At 41.4% G+C, this 26,819-nt stretch overlaps 1 long non-coding RNA gene across 1 annotated transcript in view; it reads left to right on the top strand.

Moving 5' to 3' along the window:
* Window positions 1-26,289, top strand: part of LOC122972883 — a 49,160-nt gene extending 22,871 nt beyond the window's left edge. Inside the window, exons 2-5 of the long non-coding RNA XR_006399867.1 lie at window positions 13,757-13,980; window positions 20,803-20,887; window positions 22,657-22,727; window positions 26,157-26,289. This is a non-coding gene — a long non-coding RNA (uncharacterized LOC122972883). The remainder of the gene's footprint in view (window positions 1-13,756; window positions 13,981-20,802; window positions 20,888-22,656; window positions 22,728-26,156) is intronic.
* Window positions 26,290-26,819: the final 530 nt, after the last annotated feature.

Here is a 26,819-nt window from a genome sequence, read left to right as displayed (position 1 = left end):
TTGTGAGAAGAGAGAGGTTTAAGGGCGAGGAATCTCTCCAGGACTTTTAAAAAAGCTGTAGGGAAAAACCTCCAAATATTTGGGCTACTTATGCTTTTCAAGGCTGTTTATTCTAAAATACGTGTGTGTTCTTGAAGATTTTAGCTGGGTTTTTTTTAAAATCTAAGGTTTTAATAAGGACTCCTTTGTTAAGCCGTAAAGTTTTAAAACACCTTTTAACAATTTACTTCATATAAATATCCCACTGTGTCTTGTAGCTACAGAGGAATTTAAGCTTTTTGGAAGATTTAGACAAAGGGAGTAATGTTTGTGTGCACAGATATATCAGTCCTCCTTCATAGTGTCATGGCAGAGTAACAGCACATCTGAGGTTAAAACACACATGCTTTGTAGTCTCTCAGTATGTCACTGTCTGATCATTTGCATTCCAGTGAGGGGGGAACAGAATCGCTCTGTTGTCCTTTTTTTTTTCCTGTGTCCTAAAGACAACCCGCAGCTGGACTGAGGCGCTGTGCGTTTTGAAACGCTGAGCACTGCTGCAGCACTGAGCACTTGTTCTTGTGGTTAGGGGGATTTTTTTTTTTTTCCCTTAATTGTGCCTTCAGTTTATTATGCTGACGCTTGAATAGCAAGATGTTCCCAGCTTTATCGCACCAGTTGCACACTTCTCTCCTTTGTGTTTTGCCAGCTGCCCTGAGAGAAGGAGGGGTGGGTGAGGGGAGAGGGGTGGCTGCGAGGCTGAATGTGTGTGGTGTTTCTTTGCATATATGCGGTTAATGTTGTGTACTAAATGTTATTTATAGTATTTGAATTGATGAGTTGTTTTTGAAAGATATTTTGGGTGTTTGCAGAGGTACACACACTAAGTGGTGTCTGAACTGAAAGACTTGTGTGCAGTGGAGTAGATTTTAGCCAATGTTTGTGTTTTGGGCCCAGTCCTAATCTCTACTATGTCTGGAGTCAGAACCTCTAATGTCCTTCTTCTCTTCCTGCCCTTACCTCACCCTCCCTCACTTTACCTCTGCCTGTTCCTACCCGTCCCAGCTGCAAGCCCTGGCAGCCTGGGGTGAACCAGGGAGCAGCAGCAGGAACGGGAACAGGATGGGAGGGGTAGAAAACAGAGAGACAGACAGAGAATGGACACACATACAAATACTCAGACAGAGACAGAGAGAGGGAGATAGATGATGCGGCGGCTCGAATCAGGGCACTCTGCGGTCCAGTCCAGCCGTGCCCTCCCCGTCCACTCCGTGTGGGATGACCACAACACAAACATGTGAGGCTCTCCAGCAGTCCCACAGGCAGGGAGACACTTACATAAAGCAGCTCCCGTTCGTGTTGGCTCAGTCTCACATGGGGGAGCATGTGAGACAGGCGCTCACTGTTGCTCCCGCCGCTTTCACTCTTTCCCGCCCCTTTGTCTATCATTCTATCTGGACAGCACCGCGAGACTGTCACGCACGCAGACGAACATCATGTCTTGTTCTCGCCGCTCTCTGATCAGTCAGTCTGCAGAGGAGCTCACCATCCTCCCCCCCTCCCCCCCAAACTTTGGATCCTGTTTCCCTCCCTTGCTTTTGTGCTCGTCTCCTCTGACCTGTGTACAGGGCTCCTGGTCGTGCTCCACCCCCCCCCTCCCCCCACCCCCACTTTACCCCTGTGGGCCTCATGGAAGATGACCAGAGGTCAGTGTCTGATGTGCAGCTGTAGGGCAAAGAAGAAGAGGAGGAGGGGTGAAAAGTGCTGACTACATAGGAACGGCCACCCACATGACGTCACGGTCACAGTTTCAGCTCACAGCATTGTGTCTGTGCCAGACTCCCATGCTGCCTCTGTGGCGTAAGCAGCACAGCCTCAGATAAACACTCACAACTAACTGGCTGCCTGGAACGTTACGTCCCTGTTTGGGACGTAACACAAAGCTGTATGTACAGTAGTTGTCATAGTAGTTTCAAAACAGGGATTTTGAGGGATTATAAACAATGGTAGAACGTTACATAAATTGGAGATTATTTTGTTCTTTTACTCAAACAGCTTTTTTTGTACAGAGACCAACATAGCTGCAACTAATGATTATTTTCATGATCGATTGATCCACCAGTTTCTTTTTCAGCATCTTTTATTGTGTACAGTATTTCAAACAGTGAAAAAATCCCATTGCAAGTATGCTGGGAATTGTTTGAACGTTTTCAATACCAATGCCAATACTTTTAATATCAAACTTTTCAAAGAATCATTCATCAGTTTATCATAATGTTAAATGTAATCTTAAGAAAAACAGTTGTCTTTACTTATAAATAAGTAAATCAAACGTTTGATATTTGAAAGTTTTCAATACTTACATATTTAATACTCAAAAAGTATTGAGGTTTAATACGGAACACTAATTCAAAGTTCCCGGAGCCCAACAAGATGTCTTAAATTGCTTGTTTTGTCCAACAAACTTCATAAAATCTAAAGGTATTTAATCTACAATGATATAAATCATTAATCGACTTATCGTTTCAGGACTACAGAATCCTCATGCTACTCTTGGAAAGGACTTGGCAGACTGCCATGGCATGACTTGGCACTTCAGGGCTGCTTTCATTAGGGTGAACTTCCAGTAGCAGCATTAATAGCACATCCAGACTGAATTAATCTTCTGTTCTCTGAAAACAGCATCTGCATTGCCTCCTGTCACCTGTAGAGACACCACGCTATCACCCTCATTTCCTGCCTGCCGTGCGGGGAAAAGATCCCTCAGATTGTTTTCTATCTGTACACATATTCTGGGCGTACTTCCCAGTCGGCAGAGCGCCCTTGGCACAGCTAGACATAGTGAGCGCTGATTCCTCCCCGTCCTTTACCTACTTCCCTGCAGCTCTGCTCCAGTGTGCCACTGCCGGCCTGCAGACTGAGGCTCCCAGGCAAACAGGCACAGTACACAGTGAACTAGACGGATTATCTTTGTCGAAGGAAGAGATCGAGACAGATTATCGCATAACAGTCCTCACCATCAGTATTTCACTCCCTCCAGGGAACCCAACAAAAGTCTCTGACTTATACAGATTATTATCAGCAGAATATAGTGGTTAGCTCATTTGGATGCTCTTTGGAAAGAGCTTCAACAAAAGGGTTTATCCCAGGCATCCTATTTAGATGTTGTACGCCAGAGATCATCAACTGAGCTGTCTCTGACAAACATCAGACATATCGCACTGATAATCTAATTTCTGGTTGTCAGACATAAATTGCTGGAACGGGACAAAACTATGAATAGTTAATGAGAAAGCATCAACTCTGAGTCAGAAAACAATCTTGTGCATGTGCAGACTTTCTGATCTCAACAGTGCCGGCTTTTGTTGTAGATCTCGAACGACGTCAGCGTTTTTTTTTTTTTTTTTGCCGCTTATTGTCACATCCGTCTCAGAGGGAGAACACACTTCCATTGTTGCTGTGATTATTGTCATGTGTTTGCGTTTGCTCTTCAGAAGAGGGGCCCGCCGCCGTCGCCTTGGGGTGGTTTAAGTTGAGAGGTCACGACCCCCTCAGGCTCGATGTGGTGACAGCAATGTGTGAGGGTTTCTAGTCTCATGATCGCGATTGTGTATTTTTTTTTGTGCTCTGTCAAATTCATAAACTGCTCTACATGCCTTTTGGAATAATAGGTCATGGCACTTTGGAGGACTTAAATAATAAAAGAAAGAAAACTGCAGAATGATGCTCAGTCAGTATACTTTTAATAAATGATACTGCTTGACTCTGACCTAATCTAAGTAAAGCACTCTCCCACGGCTTTATGGCTGATTCGCTAGAGGCTATGACTGGTTGAGATTAGCACAATTCCTGGGTTTTGGCAGTTGCAGTCTACAGTAAATTTATGTCACAGATATTAATCATTTGCTTTTTCAGTGGTGGATTATCTTTGGATTGTTGCCAGTGAGAGTCCATTTAAAGAGCTGCATTGTGGCTATCTGTAGAGGCAAGCCCTATTTTAAAGAAATTACAGGCATGCAGCCTTATCAGCACTGCCAATATGACTGATACTGAATCTTTTTTTATCAACTTCAAGTCCTTTAAAATGCTCAAGTTGATGCTAGAATAGAGGCAGTGAAGTGACACTGCTTGCCATCGTCGCTGCCGCTTGGTCGTGAAAAATGGGCTTATAGATTGTTAACAGTGGCGAAGAGTCATGTGTCTTGGTCATATGGTTGCCGCGGCAACCGTGACATCAATGCAGACATAGTGATGCATGAAAACTCTAATAGCAGGGGACCGGTTGCTAGGCGACCTGAACTCAGGGAAGTCATGGGGCAGACGGCCAAAGTCTTGTGAACTGGGGGCTCAGTGGTGAAACGGTGGGATTATTTCTCCCTCTCAGTTTAATGTGCTGCACTCTGTGAGAAAATACTCAACACATACGGAAACTCGCAATACGGCAGCCTATCTATAAAATACAGTACACAAAATCCGATTGATAGATTTCCAATTCATGTAAGTAATGTGCAAATGTTGAGAAAGCAAGGAATATAATGACTCATAATGCAGTGACTGTTATTTCAGAACTAATGCATGACCAATTTAGGTGCACAGACACCATCTGACTTGTAATTTGACAGCAATTTATTTTCAGTTATTAAATGTATCCATTGAGTCTGGATTTCTGTTATCATGCACATGTTTCAAAGCTGTCTTTTGACCCAAGTCTTATTTCTCTCTTACCCACACAAATTAAATACTCCTGCTGGAGATGAAGAACGGCAACACTTTGTCCGCCTACAGATTTTGTGCACGAATTTCAAAGCTTTTAAACACAGGTGAATAAATAAATAACATTCAACAGTATAATGTACGTAATACATGTAATACAGCTGGTCACCTAATGGGCCACTAGCTCATTACCATTATTTAAGTCTAGTTAATGAATTGTGAAAGTTATGTAACATCTGACCTGACGTAAATACAAGAACCGATATAGATAAAGACATAAATGCACAAGAGGTGAGAACACAAGTCACATGACTTATAGTGACAATTCACATGTTGACTTTAGGTTCAATATTACAGAATTTGTCGAAGGAAGAGATCGAGACAGATTATCGCATAACAGTCCTCACCTAGGTGACCAGCTGTATTACATGTATTATGTTGACTTTAGGTTCAATATTACAGAATCAACTTAAAAAACTTGCAACTTGACTTTAATATAATGACTCGTGTCTTCATTTGAACCTCTGATGCCCTTTCCAAATCTAAAGGTTAGAAATGATGCTATAAAAAAGTGTGCAGCAAATCAGCTCTGTCATTTCCTAGATAAAAGTTTTTATTTGCCAATATTGAGCAGAAAGATGATATCAGACATTATTTGGATACAAATGCCACACTCTGGTCAACAAAAAACTGATTTGCAGAAGCAAAACATGCAGGAAATAAAAATCACAGCTGGAGGTGCAACAACTTTCACACATTATTTGAGGGTAATGTATTTAAACAACAAGAGCTTATATGAAATCTAACATGAAATCGATATGATTTGAACAGTGTGAAGGTGAAAGTAAACACACAAAATTGTGCTCATTGCTAATAATTCCTGTTTGTACAGGAATGGTGTGTGTGTGCATACCTAAAGCAATTCAGCAGGTCAAAGTTGAAACAATTGATAGATATTTAAAACAGACAATTTGGATCATAATGTCACTGTTCACCTTTGTTTTCTCTTTCAGATGAGTCTGGCTTACCTGGAGGTTTATTAACCACCTGTAAGATCTGACTTCCAATGTTTTTTGCCCCGTCAACTTATTTTTAGTTATGTCACCACGTTTACCAGATCTCAGCAATAAACTTGGTGAGTACAATGTTATCATAGCCGATAGAAATGATGGCCCAAAAACTAGACTTATCCTGAAAAGTTAGTCCGTTAACCCTGCTATTGTTACTGTTACTGTTGTTTTCAATTATATTACATTTGGCAAAGAAACCATAATGACTTATTTTGGTCATAAAACTCCAGTTCCAGTCCATAATTCGGGATTCGACTTGGGACTTGAGAGCCCAGACTTGAGACTTATGAAGTGCGGAACACCTGTGAGGAACACGCAGAGCGAGGAGGCAGATAGAGTAGGATTTATGCCCCGCAGATGAGCTCTAACGTGTCAAAGTACTAATATTATGACTCAGGATGAGATCACCCTTACAATGGAAGATGGATGATGAGGTGCTCTTCTCTCTCCTTCTCCCTCTGGTAGTGCACATGAGTCATACTCTACAGGAAATGTGTGCCATTATGAATGAAGACTGTCAGAAACCCTTGCCATTATGAACCTAATTAGAAAAGGGAATCATGCACACATTCACAGAGTCTGTGTTGCTCTTGTGATGATGAAAGCGTTAGTCATAGCAATCAAGAGGCACCCAGTGATCTCTGATTAGATGGGAAAATAAAACAGTGATGCAAACAGGTGCTTGTGAGGTGTTAATGAATAAATCCCTGAGCTGTTTCATATAACACGCACCGTCTTTACTTCTTGACGTCAAACTCTTGATACTAAAACAAAAGTTCTCCTTTGTTTTGAATTTACACCCCGACCTTGAGCTGTGATACTGGGTCCGAGCTATTTGTATTTGGGATGGAAATGACACATGGCTGCATGTGCTTTCCCCCATATGTGGTAATGGATAAATAGAGAGAAGTTAAAAAAGGAAACAAGCGCCACCACTGTGGTAGATTGAGGTACTTATGTCATCCCTATGGCCTCGGGTGAGCCTATTTATAGAAAGTGTTGCCTTTTATATCAGTGCCAGCAACAGTGGCCTTTTATCCACCACAGCCAGCATAGCATTAGTTATTGCTTTTTGATGCGGCTGCTTAATGACTCACATGCATGTGATGTGGGATGACCATTAAAACACGACTTCAAAATAGATTTGAACAGAAGGAGATTTGGAATGGACACTTTTTTTTAATCACTGGATATTACTGTAATTAAAGCAGAGCATCCTCATATCTCACTGTTGTGCTAATTTCTTTCATGGTTTCTGTCATGCAAAAACAGGTTTTTGTTTAGAAGAATGAGGCTTTGATCCTTTTTTTTTTTACAAGAATACCAGAAGCAAGAAACAGGAATCGTATTTCCTAAAACTATTCTTTGACATTTTCTTCAGCTTTCTCCGACTTCTCAGAAGGGTCCTTAGAAAAAGAAACAAGCCTCCAGCTACAGAGGCCTTTGCAAATGAAAGGTTTTGCAATGAGCGATTCTGTTTGCCAGAGCCTGGCCGGTTTGTTTTCGCTCTGAAACGCGATAGCCCCTTGGGATACACCACTCAGTCTTCACCACCTAGGGACTTCTCGGGAACAGAGGGCTGCATCTGCAGAACAAACAGCATGTCGCCCTCGCTGTCTTACTACCATCCTGCCAACTGCCCTTTCTGCTGGTTACCATGACAGCGTGGGGAAAACTCCTGGAACCAAAACACCGCTTCAACTCAAAAACAACATTCAATAGCTACATTTGGGGCTCATAGCTTCAAAAGAGTTCATTCAAATCAACTGTTAATATTAATCTAAATAAATATGCATTTTCAAGCTTCTCAGAAGGATACAGTTTGTATAGAAGAGGCCATCAACCCCTCTTTTTATTCTCTAAGGCACCTGGTTGGACCATAAGGTGGAGGGCTTTAACCTATAATAATAACACACAAAAGACTCAGCTGCTCCTGACCGATTGGTGCAACCTCTCTCCCTTGCTCGTCTTCCATCACCTACAGCAGCCTCCCCCTTCACCTCCTATCAGCAGAGAGTTGCACAACACAGTTCTCAACATGGTGACAGAATATGCAACAAATATTGTTGGGGAGGTGGGGGCTGTTCAAGGTTTATGTGCACTGCTAATAGCTTAGGGAAAAACCTTGACATAGATTGACAAAGGAGACTCCAAGTCTTGCTAAATATAGGACACAGATCAAGTAGGTAGTAGTAGATTTCTTTTTTTTTATTTTTTATGAAAGGTCAATGGAATGAGTAAAGCGAGTGTTGTCTGACATTATCTGCGGGATCTTAAGAATATATTTTAGATGAGAAACAGAGTGTAGGAGTGTTTGAGGGCACTGAGAGTGAGGGTGGGAGGAATCTGTGTTTCACTGCAAAGACAGTAAAAGTGTTTCACCCTGGTGCTGCTCAGCTCAGGGTTTATTTCAAGTTCATGCTGACTTCAGAGCCGCTGACAATCCGACTGTCACCACGGCCGACTATATGGAAGTAATGTATGCCTGACCCAAGACAGCTTGTCCTCTGTCTTTGTCTCTACAGCTATCGGTCTCTCTCTCTGTTTCTCTCTCTCTCTCTCTCTCTCTCCGTCATGACTCATATGTGCCTCTGTACGCCCAAACACAGACGGATTCATGACTTGATGATTTCTGGCTGTGCTGTGAGTCAGCCTCAGCACATGCCTCCTCCGTAGTGGTGTGGGCTCAGCAAAGTACTGGCCACCTCTCTGCTTTTGTCATCAGTTCTGTGTGTGCTTGGATGTACTGTTCTGCAGGCTCAATTGAAAAAAAAAGAAGAAGAAGCATGTGTATATTGTAAAATTTCAAACTTACAGATAGTACATCTACACAGTAGCATGAGCAAAGCATGTGGTACACACAAAGCACACAGTAATAACAATAGTGACATTTTTATTTATGGAGCAATTTTCAAGTAGGGACAACAAAGTGTTTGGCTGCAAATTTAACATAATGAGAAGACATATGAGACATTAAAATATCAGTGTGAAATATATAAAGCAACAAAATGATGACACAGAACAGTAAAAAATATAAATGAAGAGAATATAAAAGAATAAGATGAATGGGAGAGTTAAGGTTAGGCTGAAAATAGTAAGAGGGATGAAAAAAATTACATTATATAGCACTTAAAGGTTAAAGAATTAGTCAATTAATCGATCAGTTGATTGCCATACAGTTAATCTGCAACAATTTTGCCAACTGATTAATAATTATCTGTATTTTAAGTAGAAATGCCAGAAATTCCCTCAAATATATATATATTTTTCTTAGTCTTTGGGTTTTGGATGGTGTGTTGTAGCACTAATAGCAAAAACTTCTTAGTTAAGAACAAAAGAAAAGTCATTCTATATGAATGGGTTTCAATACATCGGTGTAAAGCGGCTATAATATGCTGTATTAGACAAATACACAAACATTTATCTATAAAGATTAAAAATGATAAATAAATCAAATGTAAATATGTTTGTGTACCTGTACATCTGTGTACGTGTTCATGTATGTGAATGTATGTGCATGTACTGTATATTTGTGTACTGTTATTGTCGTCTGTTATACATCTACGTGTCTGTCACTGTTTGTGTAAACACATGAGAAAGAGAAACGGAAAGTTTTCAACCAGTTGTTCAACCAATCATCTCTCATCTTTTCCCCAGTGGGTGTTTTGTGGTTGACCCAGTTGTTCCTTTGACAGACTTACATGATGTTTGTACAAGAACTGCCCAGCAACTAAAAAAACATAACTTTTGCACTTTTTTTTTCTCTTTTAGTAGTGTATAAATAAATCAATTGTATCATTTTTAATGCACAAAACTAGACAAAAACATAATGATTTCATGATTCACCTCAACTCAGCCTTGTCACCTACAAGCAGTCACAGATATATAGAATCAGACAGCATATAGTACAAACATTAAAGGACCAGTGTGTAGGATTTAATGGCATCTAACAGTGAGGTTGCAGAGTGCAGCCAACTGAATCCCTATAACTTATGCAGCCAACGTTCTGGGCTACTGTAGAAACATGGCGGTGCAACATGGCAGGCTTCATGGAAGAGGACCCGCCCCCTATGTTGATATAAAGGGCTCATCTAAGCTAACGAAAGTGATTATACACTATTTAAAACATACTTATACTCCGCTAGATGCCACTAAATTCTACACACTGCACCTTTAAAGCAGGCACTGAGATGCAGGTTGACCAATATATATTATGTCTGTGTGTGTGTGTGTGTGTGACCCTGAGGCAAGCCTGCGCTTCGTGCCGGCGACAGATTGTTACGTGGCTGGAGCTCAGAGGTCAGAGCTCAGTAGGGTCGGTGGTATCAGGCTGCAGCTGGGTGTGACATACGAAACACACACACACACACACACACACACACACATTTTTGACTACATCTGCACACTCGTACACTGTGCTATACTACACTACTGAGATCAGGGTCATCTAGTTAATGAATGTCAAAACTAGGCCTGTAACAGCCTGCTCACTGTTTTACTTACAAGCGATTCAGAGCCTTTTCGGCCAGTTTATCTTAAATACACACAAAGTCGATCATCAGCAGCATGTGTATGTGTGTTTATAGGTGTGTGTGTGTGTGTGTGTGCGTGTGTGCGTGTTGTCAAGGCCCCACTGCTCTCAGATTGCTGTGTTTGCTGATGAAAGCAAAAAGGACAGATCTGGCACATTTGCATGTTGCTGAGTATGACGCAACAGAAGAGAAGACAGATTGTTTTTGCACTGAAAACAGACTTTCACTCTCTCTCACGTCAAATATATTTGCACTTAGTGACAAGAAGTATGTTACCATATCTGGACCGATGTCCTTCTTTATCAGGCTTATAAACATTTGAAAAATTCCATTTTTGCAGCTCAAATATTGTAGTTTAACCATTGATTTGTTGTTGTTTTTTTCTAAACCTGCTCATTTTTCTTGGTGTTTTTTGGTAAAAAACCTGGAAAACCAAAGACAGTTTGGCTATAAAAAAAAACTAAAATAAGGTTGTAGCTATTGTCTATCTCACTACATGAGGAAAGAGGCCTCGTTTGTGTTTTAACAACATTTCGCTCATGAATTATTGACGTGTTCATCACTCTTAAGTGTCCTCTGGAAACACTTCAGTTGTCATTTCTGTAATGTGTTGCGTTGTGGTGTTGGCAGCACGTTTTTTAAGTGCTGTGTGTGTGTTGTCAAATTGATGAAGATGTTTTCTTAATTTGCTTGTGTTTTCTTAAGTTGCAGCATGTTTGCTCTTGTCGGCGCCCGTAGTTTTCTGATCTCAGTTATCAATATAGGAACCAAGTAAACACAGGAAGAGAATCCCACTCTTTAAGCTTCTGGATGAAAGTAATCATGTAGAAATCACCAGAAATCTGTAGTAAATTGTAATAATACCAAATTGAAGAACAGCCACAGATCTTGATATTACAACCCATATATTTCTGGACATCAGACCAAATTTGCAGTGAAGAGCCTATAATCGGTCCAAACCTTCTACACGCTGATCTTGGTTTACACCTCATAGAACAGTACATCTGTCGGTCTGTGTGGTTTACGAGTTACTGCTCAATCTGGCACCAAGGTGTCAATATGCCTTATCTGAAATGACCGGCAATAAAATTTAAAATCAGGCCCCGCATGACCTCCAGAGGACATCGAGCATTGAAGTGTACGCAGCTGAATGTGAAGTCTTTTACCGTTCCAAATGAATTTAGAAGTCAGAGAATGTAATTCATCAAAGTATTTAGCTGCTGGGGGCACACATCATAGAAAAGAAGAAACTTTGGGTTGTGAGAGCTAAAAGAGTCACAATGTGTCTTTCAACTAGTGAACTAGCCATTTGGGTGGTCTGGTTTACGACATTTGCATATAATGCAAAAACAAAAAATTAATCAAAGAGTTACAGATATAAAAGAAGCAATGAAAAAAAAAATTGTGACATTTGTGATTCTTCATAACACTGTGCTTAAAAGTTTTCACTATATCAAGTGTTCAGGCTCCTGATTTCATAATCATCATTCAAGTAACACTGTGGGAGGTGAAACAATGCTTTGATTGCATAAGATTTCTCCCAGCATCGCCGCAGTAAATCAGGCCTCCCTGAGCTGATATAAAATATTAGTGTGTCATTATCCAAATGGCGCTGTTACCTCAATGAAGCGGGAGAAGTGAAGATCCCATTTTTATGAAGAGCAGAATGAAGAGCGTCGCAAATAAAATAAGTTTATAGTCTCCTGTAGATGGGCTCATCAAATATGGTCGGCGTGTATTATTCATAAGATAACTGCTTGTGAAAGGTATTGCAATCTTGTGGTTCATAAATCTGCGCAGACTGTCTGAATGCTGATGACCGCCCTGTTTAAAAGTCTATCGGCTGTGTGTTTTATTGACTCATCATGTGCAGTCTGTGGCAACACACCTGTCTGGGGTATTCTCATGTCTGTTCCTTCAGAGTTTATGTGTCTGTAATGACTGGTGTTTCTATGACTTGTTATTCCCCAACACACACACACACACACACACACACTGGCTTCTACACAAAGACATTATTCAATCCCTTCTCCTCTAATAGACCAGTTCTTTCCCCCAGCGGGCTTGTCCTGGTCCCAGCCGCATGGCTCCTCCCGGAGAGCTTTTAGGCTCCTGTAACTCTCTCTCTGCCAATTAGCTGATCACAGAGAGGCAGGTCAGGGGTCAGGCTCCGGGGGAAAGGTCACCCATCTCCACCGAGGGCCATTCTACTCCTTCAATATCCACTATCATGTGGGAAAGAGGTTGGCTTCCTAAGTTGATTATTCGATGAGGGACAACTGGCGTCTATTAGATTTACAGACCATAAGGATGCTAAGCAAAAACAAAGATCACAACATGTAAAGAAGGTTTTCTTAAAACTTCCTGAGACAAATCACAGTTTTGACACATCAGCTGTGTTGATGTTGGCTCTATAAATAATTAATCTTAGTCTTTTAGTGTCAAAAATAGTGATAAATGACCATCATAATTCCCCAAAGTCCAAAGCTGGGTTGTCAAATGGGTTGTTTTGCCCAGTTCAGTTTAAAATAAACGCACTGGTCGGCTCCACACATCCTAATGCTTTGAACCAACCACCGCTCGCTGCACATTCAGAGCCCCTGTCTGTCTGTTTGTGAACTCGCTGATAAATTATGATGCGCTAGAGGCATGCTGTGATATACAGACGGGCCAGGCAAGCTTATTGTGTCAGTCACTCCGTCTCCCTGGAGCATGTCTGGTATGTAAACAAAGAGGTGCCACACCGCTGGAGAAATATGTTCATCATGACCTCTCCTTAAGCCTGTGGAATGTGTGAATCATACAAACAGACACGAGAATGTGCACCTACACCCCTAAACCCACACCCAGCATAAATACTCCTGCCTGGTGACAACAACAAGTACAAGATACATTAGATAAACATAACATAAAAACATAAAACTAAAAACTGACATGGGCGTATTGTGAGAAGTGTCAGGCCACACTGTACACCTGCGTGAATATAACTGGACATTTCCGGTCAGCTGATAACCAGAAAGCTAATGAATGAGTCAATGATGCATAAATTAAATAGATGATGCCAATCAGCTGATGCATGAGCGACCCGAATTGCTGCTCTGCTTCATTTTTATAAAGCAGCAATTAAATGCCATTATGTACCCATCTGTAGCATTACTGGTAGTTGATTAAAATGATGTAATCTTGCCATTTTGTATTGAATATGTTTGCATAAAGGTAGTTGACACACATTGTATTTTGCTGAAATTTCACCATTATAATAGAATCCACCAATAATTTTGTAGTAGTCAAGAGGGAAACACACACTGACTCAATGTTTTAAGTTGCTTATGGCTTTTATAAGAAAAACTTGGTGATACAAATATAAAATTTGTGACATGTTTTCATTTACTGTTTTTTACTGCATACGTGGCAAACAGGAAATTTGTTATTTTTCTCTCTTTTTTTTTTATACGTCTGAAGCCGGCTGCACCTGAGGATTCAACATCATCAGCTGGGCCCTGCACAGCACCCACAGGACCACGGACCACAAAGCAGTAACCACTAATGCTGAACAGATGTTCATCGGCTGCTGAAATGGGATGAACTCTTCCCGCGCGGCGGCTGGTTTCATTGGGGCTTTAGCTGCATTAAGGCGCCACTGCAGTTGATTCGCTTGCTGCGGTCTAAAATCACATGATAACAAGGTAAACGGTCATGACCTAAATTCAATGCCTGGTTCCACAGCGGGGGAGATAGGTTTGTGATATATGACATCAATTCTAAAACCAGCTATGTGTGCGTGTGTGTGTGTGTTTGTGTGTGTTTGTGTGTGTGTGTGTGTGTGTGTGTGAGAGAGAGGGGTATTAGCACCAGGCTACTGTTTTTAATGTGCCTGTGATTTGACCGAGATCTGGTAACTGATTCCCCTCTTGCTCCCGACTAGCAGAGTAGAGCTTCTGTGACCTACAAAGCGATTGAGGGGGATTGAGGGAGCCGCATGGAGTTCCTGTGACTAACCCGGCTACACAGATGGGCCATGTGGGAGGACAAGGGCAACAGATTTCTGAAAAATAGAAAAGAGAGAAAGAGATTTGGTTCACTCAGAATCGACATTAACTTCTGTTTTCTTTTCTCTAACATAGGCAGGAATTTAGTATGAGGGTCAGACGAGCTGGAAGCCTTTATCTGGCCGGACAGCAGTTTGGAACCTGCATTAGCATATCATTAGCATTTTTCACAGGGGATATGATTTATCAAACCATACAGCAATCAGCGAGGGGGGAGAGAGGAAACCTTAATCAGCCAGGGGATAGGAGGACATATGGCTGGCTGATTAGACCAGCATTCACCTGCTGACTGAAATCCGCATCCTGAATTAAGATGCCTCGGTCCCAGCAGGAGAGGGATGGCATCCAGAGCAGCTAAATGCAACCGTTAGACATGCATCTCCTTAGCAAGATCTAAATCCTGCTTATAATTCAGGGTCATGCGAAGGAGGCAGGTTGGTTTGGCTTCAAAGACGGCTCAGATGCGCAACATAACAGAAACCTGAGTAATTCATGACAGCTATAGGCTGAAGGATATTTACATGATTTATATAACAGGCTTGTTATGGTTTGTTTATGTAAGTGGCCTAGGCAGTGTGGCTCAGTAGATCTAATCATGTGTGTTGAGAGTGGCCGTCTTATCCGGAGCCATTTGATTGACTTAACACAGGTCATTTACTGAGATGACCCATAAAGTAGCTCAGACCTGACTTACTTTCTTTTGTTTGAGCTTATAGATGGTTTTAATAAAAACAGTTACTTTTCACTGTTAGTTTAATGCAAGACTAAGTCATTTTTCAAAGAAGGAAAATCACATTCTTCCTTTTACAAATGAAAAGATGAACTTACAAGAAATAAAACACACTATTGCTAAATTCATACACACAGGGATTTTGCCGACGCAGCCTTATTTGGTCTGGTATGACCAGTAGATTATGATGGCTAATGCTAATTTTAGAGTGATATTTCTCTGTATCTGACTATTCTGAGTCAGTTCATTGACCTGTTGACTATTCTCTTTTTGTGTTACTGTTACACCATGTTGTTAAATTTACTATTTATTTATCACTAAAATTAAGTCCTTTCATTGGTGTCACTGACTGACAATAAGCCAATGTCAATCAGTATCATGATTTTATGTATGATGTATGATTTTATGTATGATTTTTGTTATTTTCTTGGAGATGCAATTGGGAAACTGTTTATAAATACAATAAGCAAATTGAAATGTTTGTTTTTGGCCACTGCAGTGAATTGAATACGTGAAAAATCAAGGTATAGTCCTGTAAATCCGATACTTCCGTAAAGCAGTCACTGATCACTGATTTGCAGCATGACCTAATAAATCCAGAGATATTATAGGGATTGCTACGTCTGTATGAACAGTAGAGCTGAGGAAATTCAATCGACTGGTGGTATATCATCATATCACCCACCTCTAATTTTCACTCTGCATCTGCTAGGGAGCAGGATTCTTCTCTGATGCGAGCCAAGTCCTCCCACCCACCCCCAACCTCACACTGACCCTTCCTCTACAGGGCCTCACCACATTCAGTTACATTCCCTTAAGAGGACATGCCATCACTACTTATTACACACTCAGGGAAAGGCAGGGGAAAATAAGTAGGCCACGCTAGCATTATCTGTTTTTCATGCCGTGAAGTTGGTTCAGAGCAAAGCCGACAAGGGCTGCATGTCCGGTGGGGGATGTCAGAGGTGGTAAATAGACAGTGACATGTCTTAATGTATACTGAGCTGAGGAATGACACTCTGTATTAAAAATCCAGCCTTGCACAAGTAGGACCACCTTTGGGTGGCGCGAGTGGCCGATTTGTTGTGATATTCTATATTTAACACAAAAAGTTATTCATTTATATTCATTGGACCTTTGAGGTTTATATTTGTATGTGTTCTTTGAAATCTGACAGGCATTACCTCTTCATGAGCTTCCTTTTTTTTTTGAAGAGGGGTTTTTATTTTAAATTAGTGCAGCCTGGGAATGCCTTCAGTATGCTGATGTTCAGGTATGAGAAGAGCTGTCCAAGATAACAATCAGTCAACAGATGGTCCACTGACCTCCCCATATGTGATTAGGCTTTTTAGTAGAGGCTCTCAGAAGATCTCTCATTTACTGCTTATTATACCATCCACAGCTCAGTGTATTAGAGTGAGAGGCATTGGCACAGATTCGTCTTCCTCCATGACACATTGCATCTGTTCTTTAGCTGATGTCTGAGAAAAAAATGAGTGCCTGCAGCATAACAAAGGAAAAAAAGATGTCCCTAATCTTTACTTCTTGCGTTTTAAGTGACCGTGCGATGGGACTTGTGAAACTAAAATTGTCATTCAAATATTTGTAAAATATTGCGGGGAATTTCAAACAGGAAGGGACAGTCTTTTGTCTCATAATCCTGATAATCTTTGTGAAATCCCTCACTATCAACTTGGATTAAGTATTCAACTGAAGATCCAGCTGGCCGTTATTAAATGTTAAAGGGGCGTAAGCCTAATTAGGCGAAGAAGTCCACTCCTGGGACAGTCCTGGGTGAGAAGCCTTCCTGCTGGCAGATTCCCGACCACCAAGCAAGAACGCCGGGGCTCCATGTGTAACTCAGACTCTCTTAACCTCTTCCAGGGCTCTTTTCCCAGGGTTCAATTATTTAAGCACCAGCTTGGTTCAGGGACGATGTAACTAAATGTTACTTTTGTTGTTGACTGCTACAGCAGCGCATACACACGCACTCACACACAGCTTTTTTGTTGAGCTCTCTAAAATGCATGAGTCAAATAGTGCGTACAGGCATTTGTCACCAAAGTGTCACTGCTGCAAACTGGTGGAACAGGGTTAAATGAGCAAATGAGTCTGCATCTGTCATGTGTAGGTCAGTCACAGCCTCACTCTGACTCAGGTCATCCACAGCCGATAGTACAAAGAGTGAAAAGAGTTATACCCTCACTGTTGTCTCACAGCTTCAGTGTACAGTTCTCACTGTTAATGTGGCGCCGCAGCCCGTCTCTACATGATCTGAAATCCTCTCACATCCCTTGTTTCCAGGGAAAACTCCCGGACAAGGGCAAGGGAGTGATAAAAAGCAAAAAAAAAAAAAAAACTTCATACAATCTCCTTTTTTCCATTATAACATACAGTAGATACAATGGTGCATTCATCAGGCTACACTCAGTGCTAATTTCCCTGTAGGCAACGTGCTCCATTTCACTCTCTGTGTCTGCCTTTAAAAAGCCAACCTCCCCCCCCTACACCCAACGCACCCCACCCCCCCACGCACCCCTCCCTTCATCTCCTCTACTTCCTCCTGTTCAGCAAAATGCTGATATGTGCGTAAGAGTGCTTATTTTTCTCATCCATTACCAGATTAATTAAAGTGTGGCTCTTGCCAATGCCCAGACGGATCCTCAATACTTCAAATGAGCTTAATCACCATGCACTCCCTAATCTCATGCTAATTTAAAGAATTGCCTGGAACATACTGATGACTGGACTCTCCCAATTTTCTACCAGAAAGCTTTATCTGAAAAATTCTCTGCACTGACTAGTTCCGCTCTGGCACCATCAACTGCTCTACTGTATTTCATGTCAAGTAGAGCTATTTGACAGGGCTTTTTCATTTGGATACGGTGCTTAAAGATTTCACTGTGTTCTGTGACATGTAATGCTCCCTGTGCATGGGGATAGGCTTGTGTTCTGGGGAGATAGTGCACCGCGCGCTGCCGCCTAAGACGCAGTGTGGTGTGTGCGCACACTAAGGCAGGCATTCTTGTAGCTCTTTGTTGTCCACATGTCATGATGGATTTGGTCATTGCCAGCAGTGAGCGAGACTGACACGAGAGCATGCAGTATGCCTCCAGGAAAACACAAGCTCAGCCTATTGTGCCTATTTCATAGCACTCAGTCCTAACTGCAATATCCCACTGTCTAATGTGCACCGGGCTCACTGTAGAAAAATGCAGATTAAATCAAAACCTGCATGCTTAAATCATATTACTCCTCGAGTGATACGCCTTTTTCATCCTCCTTCATTCATTTTGATTAATTGGTGCTTTATGTCTTCATTAATTGTTTACCATTGTGTGTTATTTTAGTATTCCCATGTCTAATATTCTAAATGGGTATCATTCAAATGCATATAATGCTTCTAGGCCAATTTATCGGCTAATTCCACAGGGGGGCACATACGCCGAAGAGATATCTCTGAGACTATATGATAAGAGGAGAAATAAATTATTAATGGATGGAGGCATTTGGATTGGTAAACATATTTTCCAGTCAACATACGTATAAATAAATTGAAAACATTGAATGTTTATAGAAGTGTGAATCCAGGTGTCAGACTATTCATGGCTTTCTTTGTGCTTTCATACCTGGAGAATGGCAGCTGATGCCTGCTGTGCCCAGGGGTCTCAGCGCCCTGACCCACAATCCTCTGCTACTGTGTTACACTGAGTCCACAGAGAGAACTATTAATCCTCTCCATACTCCCAAATCAGCCGGCTCGTATTTGCATAAAGATATCAAAGAGACTGAAGGGGAGCAGCGCATATACACACTGCAATATGCTTTTAGTCTCTCCCTGCTTAACAATTTCCCTCTTCTCACCTGTTTCTCCCTCAATTTTAGTCCAGTTTCTAAACAGAGAAGGTCCCCGGAGTCCTCTCTGAGGGTGTGCTTGTACAACAGCATGGGGATAGATTTGTTTAAAGTGGCAAATCGCCTAATTTATTAGCAAGGACAAAACACCTATTGATGCCATCCATCTCTGACAATTGAAAAGCCCCCCCGAATAAATCATTCATCCTGCTGTCAGTTAATGTAACGTGCGAACAACACACATGCACAAAACACTTAATGGATCCTCGATGGGGGGAAATAGCTGGGAATCGACCCATCTTTGCAGCCCTTGTCTGTGTGTGTGTGTATACAGGGAGGGGGGAGTGTTTTGCGTGCATGTGTGTGTGTGTGTGTGTGAGAGAGAGTGTTTGCGGAGGAGAATGGCATTGGCCTTGTCTTTGGTTTATGCGTGGCTGACCATGTTCAGGCCTCAGGGCAGTGCATGAGAGAGAGTAGGGTCACATTCTGCTGCTGCTGGGTGGAAGCCCACTGGATCGCCCCTGCCTTGCTGCAAACACCCCCAAGGCTCAGGCAAGGGGACAGGAGTATGTGTGCACGCTCTCCCCACCCTCCCCCCTCAGGCACCATCTGCTACCCCACTACTGAGCCACCCAGGATGGGGCCTAAGGAGGGGCAGCTGGGGGTGCTGGACGGGAGGAAGGACTTAAAGTAGCCTCTCTGCTTCAAATGTATCCTGTTCAAGAAGATGTGCTCAGACCTGTGCACAAAACCCAGATCCTGATTAACACAATGTGGAAAATGTAATGGCCTGTGTAGACTCCTGCTGAGATCGGGATAGAATTACCAAGGAAGGGCCAACACAATGTAATCCTGCTTTCACAATACAGCCGTGCACTGGCCCTTCACAAGAGCCACCGGGGGAGGCACTGATGATTGTTCATTAGCAAACTCAGTAGGAGCTTGCACTCGACCAACCTACAGAAGATCCTGGATCAGACACCGGCTTCTCTTGCCCCGCGAGCCTAACCTGACGCACATTCAGTAGTGAAACCAGAGACTCCGCATCAACTTGATGCTGGGATATAGTAATGAAAGGGGAACCAGTCTTTCTTTTGTTTGTAAACAAAGGGATGTTTATTTCATGGGGGTGCGAGCACAGTTGGTTCATTTTTTTTTAAAGCACTTTACACAGTTGCATGTGTGAGCGTATCTCTGAGCACACACGGCTCATGAGCAGAGCCTAAAGTCATTAATGTTAATGTGTGTGTGCATCCCTCACTATTCCCTGCGCGACTCTATATATAGGGCTGTAATGATAGCCAGCTCGGGGAGATGAGAGTAGTGAATTAATAAGCCTTGGTAGAAGATCTCTGCGCCGTCTCTAGACAATGCCGGGGCTCTCTGTGGAAAAGCAGCAGAGATGAAATGTTAAGAGACTTTTTTTTTTTTTATTATTATTATTTCTTTTTTTTTTGCTTTCCCACTGAAAGCTGAAAATGAATTGATTTCTGGCAGAGGCACAAATGGTTCCATTTTAGTTGGAAATTCATTTCTGTCTCAGACCCGTCTTGAAATTCTGAAGCGAACATCTGATTTATTGATGAGCCCGGGGAGCAGTCTAGCATGGGTCACATATTAATGAAAGGGGTTATAGGGTTAAATTAAGGATTAAGCTGTGTTGTCATCAGTCATAAGAGAATAAACCATCATCAAACATGGTTGAAACTTCTTTTTTCATACTGTCGTGAAATACAGAAGAGATAAATCACTGTATGAGTGTGGCCAAATTAGGGAATTTGTTAAAGGGATGAAATGACAGCAGCTGTTTAGCAGCTCCAAGCAATATGAAAGGTAGTGACAATATTTTCTCTGTGGCCCGGTGTTGCTTTCAGTCAGTGTGATTTGAGGACAGGACCCCTCCCTGAGTTCCCACTCCTGTGATGCTTCGCCAGATGAGCCAACGTCCAACCAGAGAGGGTGAGCTGAGGATAAGATGCCCTAGTTGCTAGGAGTGATTGACTGTCCCTGTCTCCCCTGGGAGTGTGTGTATGTGTCTGTGTCTGTGTGTGTGTGTGTGTGTGTGTGAAGTGAGGACAACGTGCAGTTCTCTGGTTCCCAGAGCTTTATGACACGCTACGTATTGTCCCTGGAGCTGCAGGACCCACAGTCCAGCTTCCTGTGATCTTGCAGCTGGGTGACAAATGTGTAGCCTCCCTGTTAGCAACATCATATCCCCCAGTTATGTGTATGTGGGTGGCTGTCGAGCTCGTTGGGCTCACTGGAATGTTTGATGACAGTATTATCACGAGGCATTGTTATTTAATTTCAGTGCATAGTCACTGCACGAAAACATTAAAAAAAACAACAACAAAATCTTAGGTAAAAGGTCTTACGTGTGGAAAAAAACAAAGTGAGATATCAAGGAAAGTTATGAGACGATTCATCCTCCCTGCAAGCTGTAACTCTCTTTCTTTTTTTTAACTTTAAAATGTAATAGAGTCATGCCACTGACCTTTTTCTACTTAGCCTGACAAAATATTTGCAAAATCAGCACAAATTGAAGCATAGGTTACATGCTGTGGACATGAATAATGTAAATACTGCTTTTCTCCATCACAAATTTGATGTATGTAACAAATTGCATGAATCGGGCATGCTATGCACATGAAAAGGTTAAGCGGTTAATGTAAGGCAAATAAAAATGTCAGTTAAGGTTAGTTTAGTTCATTTAAGGCTGGAAAAAGTATGTCATAAAACCGCCTCTTAGCATGAGTTGACAGTTGACTTTATATCAATTGAAAGTAATTTTTTTTGTACACCCACCTAACACCTAGATCACGGTGCTTTTACTTTCCACCAGTATACATCTTAATGTTAACCTGCTGCCTCTTTGTAGTTGTCTCTGTAATCCTTCCTCTGTGAGAAAAGAACACTCTGTCATGTTTTGTGGAGCGAGCGCTACATCTGATTTGCATCTTAAGACAGTGTGATCTTTTAACAACATTTCTGTAGAACAGGCTGACCAAAAGGCTTACAAAAATCTGCTGTCCAGTTGCAACCTCAAGTCCAAACTGGATTGGCTCCTCCAGAGGTCACGAACCCTTTCCTGTTCACTTAAGTCAGTGATTTTGTGACACAGGCCCTTAATCCAGACAAAACAGAGAGCTGTTGTTTTTTTTTTGTTTTTTTTTGTAGCCAGCGCCTCTCCAGGCATCTGCTCACTGCCATTAACATTCAACCGAGCAAAGTCACATTCAGACACTAATCAATTGATCAATATTTGCTCCTCTGTTGCATTTACTGCAAAGTGAGCCTAACAATTTATAATGTAGCCGACTGCTGTGTTTGCTAATATGCACAGTTTGTCCTCAACGGTCCAACGGTGACACAGAAATGAGTAATACCTGTTTGTCTCTTTTATTTGATGTGGTGTTTTATAGGTTGTAGATCTACGAGGTGCAGAACAGGTTGTTACGTTCTAGTTGGAGATGTGATGTGAGCTATGTGTGCCCCTGAGGCTGTCAAGAGACCAGGCCAGAACAGACAATCCTCACCTGTTTACTTTATGTTGAGCATCTGTTATAAAGACAAGCAAACAATACTCGCCCGTGATAGCAGGATTAGCATTATGAATCTTTTGCTAACAGCCATTAAGTGAGTGGCTAAAGTTGATATCCACAGGGGACAAACATGGGAGGGTGGGCTACACTAACATGCTAACATATTTTGTCCATTTCATATTGCAGAAACATGAACTTACCTGAAAATTAGCAGCGCCAGGAGACCAAAACCTGCCATGTAGTCTGTCTTCTGCAAGGTATTAAGCCTCATTCTTCTTTTGCCACAAGAACCTTTTATTCTAGGCCTCCCACCGACCACAGTCACACCAGCTCTTAGTTTTTCAAAGAGACCTTAATCATTTTAATATGAAAGCTGCTAAGTACCCCCAATAATCACTTTGATGAAATAGAGGACATTTTAAACAGCCCCCCCATCGCATTTCAGCTTTTCACCCCTGCCTTTCATCATTCTTTTCATCATTCCAGCTCCATTGACTAATGCTGGATCCTGAAATGCCATGTAATTTACAACCTTTCAGCCTTTCCTAACTCCATCTCAATTCATCTCTGCTTTTGGCTTTGTCTACCTTTTCCAATCAAAGTGACCAATTTGGTAAAAAAAAAAAAAAAAAAAATTGCTTAATGTTTTTTTTCCTAGGACATTTTTTTCATGTAGTACTTAGAAAGAGCTTGCCCTTGTTAACAGTCATCCAACTAGAAAGATTGAATGGAATGAATTGATATTGGACTTGAATTTGATCTGTGCAAAAAAAAACCCCAAAAAAACAACCAACAAACTCTAATGTGATGTTGCTCCGTGTCTGCAGAATGTGAAGGAGGAAATAGTTTGCACACACACACATTAGCCATAAACAGTTGATAAGCTGATTATATCTCAGGGTTGTGTTTATTTTGAAGTCTTTCTGCTCTGTACTGTTCAACTTTATGCAGCTTTAATCTTAATCAAATTTATTTAAAATTCTAAAATGTGTATCACTTAAAACTGAAGTTTTTAGCATTAGCTGTTGTCTAGGCAGCTGTCCTGCGAAAAAAAAGCCAACAAAGTATAAATTCACCTAGTTTAAAAGTTTGCTCTGTACAAGCTTGAGCTCTTGCAGAATCTAGGACAAGGTTTGTCTTTATCTGCAGACCTTAACTGGAGCAAACGTGGCAGTTGGAATATAGGCTGATATTCCGTTGCAAAATACCATTGTTTTCCCAATGGTTGGCTAAAGATAAAGAGGTCAGCACTGTTGTTATGATTTCTCCACATCTTCTCCCAGCTTGTATAAATATTGTCTTGACATATGAATCAATGACCTGCTGTCCGTCACACCAGGCTTGTCAACTATTAATAGTAGTGTACATTTTCAAGTTGAATGCAACAAGTACTACTGTAGTGCCTTTCTGTAACAGAGTACTGCATTTTTATTCATTGCATTTGTAAGCATACCTGAAAAAGTCACTGCTGTTCAGAACAGCCTCTTGTGAGCAACTTTATCTTTTTTTTTTCAAATTAAGTTATTGTAACAAAACCCTATTTGTTAATTTAATTATGTTGGAGCTGTAATTTGTGCTCTTTATGCTGAACTAAAATTCCCAGTGAATGTTTGCAATAACTTTGATTAAGTATAGTGCCAAGAGAGAGTAAGCACAGTTCATTTAAGGTTGTGTTTTCTTTATTTCTTCCACATATTAACCTTGATAAGTACAAGCAAGCGCAGGAAAAATTGCGTTCAAGTTGATGCACGGCAAGGAATCTGTGATTGTAGCATTATTTGATATGTTTTGTACAGTTGTTACAGTCTCCTGTTACCAAACATTGCATAGAGTAGCTTATGAGATTTCTGTATGTCACATAAATAGTGTCATATTTAGCAATATCAAATTACGTCAGTAAAGTAAAGGAAAATGGCTTTAATGGTTAATAGGGATAATGAAGGAAACAAGATGTTGCCCTCTGAGTTATGTTTACCAATCTAACAGCACAACATGGCCCCAAAAAGAGTTAATGCACTTGCTGAGATGTACTTGCTTCCTCTCAAACCCAATTTAACGTAATGCTACAACAACTCTGATAGGAACCAAGTAGTGCAAATGAGTCTTTGTTGACTTATTTATCACCTCTTGTGTGTTACCTTGGTATCTCTCTTTGCCTTTTGGCAGTTGCACTGCCTTGTGGTTTATTTATACCACATCTCATCATTTATTAAAAACTCAGTCAGTGGGGCAGGCGAAAGAGCATTAGGGAGTGAAGTCGACAGGCTGCTCGGGAATCATCCTTCCCTCGTGCCAAGTGGGGCTCCTCCTGCCCTCGCGCCTCGCACTGAGCGCCAAAAGCCCTGGGAGGCAGAGAGACAAAGGGAGTGCCAGTGAGTGTCGGTCTTCTAAGGAAAATAAAAATTGCTTCCATCTGATATTAGAAGCATAAAGAGTTTTAGGAATCTGGGGTTTAACTATATTAATTTTTGGAAGAATGCTTTTTGTTCTCCTTGAGGGGTTTGCAGTCACTGGCATCAGATGAGAAGCTGAGCACACGTCTTTGCCAGGCAGACAAATGACTACATCTGCTCTGGTAAGAATATGAAAAACTATAAAGCATCAGGAGAAGTCCAGATGTCTCCATAAACATCAGTGGACATTTAGTAGAAGAAATTGCAGAAGTTCCACTCGTCTGAGGTCAGAAATAAAAAGTTCTTAGAGGCAAACTTTGATCAAGCTCAAGTATTTTTGTAGTGATCAGTGATTTCCTGTGGAAGAAGTCTCTCATTTAGAAAATTGGCTTTTCTGTAAAACACAAAGGTTTTGAAGGACTATTTTAAAATCTCAGTGTAGGTCTAGTTCTTATCAAAGAACTGGGTACAAATTAATCATGAAAAAAAAATTAACCATTTAACTGAACTATAGCTCTTAATGGGGTTTGATTTCTATTGTTATCCAAGTGGTTGTCAGTACAGTCGACCTCAACAAGTCGTCTTTTGTAATGTTAGTTCACCTAAAATATATTTTCCCATTTAGCCCAAGTGCTGTTAGGTCTCACCAGTGGATATTTCCAAACTTGCGTAAATAAAACCAAAACCATCCCCATGGCTAGATACCACATACTATTGTTGGGGTAAAACATGTTTTCTTTTAATTTAGATGAACTGACCCTTTAATGATCTGCACATTCCTTTCCTTTGACTCCCCATTGTCCAAAGAACAGGAAGACCAACAAAGCACAATAAAAATTCTCAAAATTTTCCCTAACATCAATGAGAAAGGACAGACCTGCTGGTAACCCCTGTGAGGAATGTCACACGAATGTCAGACACTGTGTGGAGAGATGGTGGGAGAACTGGACCACCCAAAGCTGGAGCGCTGACAGAGATGCCTCCTGTCCCTCTGTAGTCCTGAGCAAAAAGCTACGAACAGCAGCTGTGAGAAGGGGAAGTGTTGGAAACTTGTGTCTGTTTAAACACTAATGCAACCTGGAATTGTGTAAGAACGTTGGGTGCTAACAGCTCGGTATTCTTGACAAGACAACACACCGCTGGCTGAGCTCTATATATGAGACTTTGATTGGCTCCGAGGTTTCCGCCTGGTGTTTTTGACTTTACTTGGGTTTCACGTAGATGCTCCAGCTTCATCTCACAGTCCAAACGCTCTTTCCTTTAGGTGTGAATGTGTTTGTCTTTTTGTTATAGTCGTGCAACAGACCAGCCATTTGTCTTACGGATTTCCCCCGACTTTTCGTCCAACACATGCTGGAAGAGGTTTCAGCCCTCCTTGACCCTAGAAAGAAAGAGGATGGATGATCAAATCTGATATGACTTTCTCATTGAAGCTAAAAAAAAGAAATAATTGCAATTTATAATTACAGTAGTTGATGTTTTATTTATTGATGATGTAATCTTGGGTTTTCAAAGACACCATGCTATGCCACTGTAATTTGAAATGCTCTGACTTTGGCAACTCATAGTCTCAAAAAAGACACTGTGGTGAGAGTCTGATAGTACTGTAACACACACACACACACACACACACACACACACACACATACACACACACACACACACACACATTGATCGGACGGTGAGATAAGTGGGCTGAAAGCAAGACTATTGCATCAATTTTCTTCAGGATTGTCTCATTTTTCTTCAAACAACAACTCATTCGAAAAATAAAACAGATACCATAGTCATATAAAAATTCCTACACATTTCTACTTGGAGAGTCTTTGTTGATTTATTTACACTTTCGCCCTGAAAACGTATTAAAGGCCTAAAACAAACTGTGATTATGTAATTTAGACTGCTCTGCAGTCCATTGACCTTTGGTCGACTGTGTGATCTGGACACCCGGACGGA

Source organism: Thunnus albacares, chromosome 21 (genome assembly GCF_914725855.1).
Source record: "Thunnus albacares chromosome 21, fThuAlb1.1, whole genome shotgun sequence".
Taxonomy (NCBI): Eukaryota; Metazoa; Chordata; class Actinopteri; order Scombriformes; family Scombridae; genus Thunnus; species Thunnus albacares.
The sequence above is the reverse complement of the archived record's forward strand: the minus strand, read 5'-3'. Positions and strand labels throughout refer to the sequence as shown.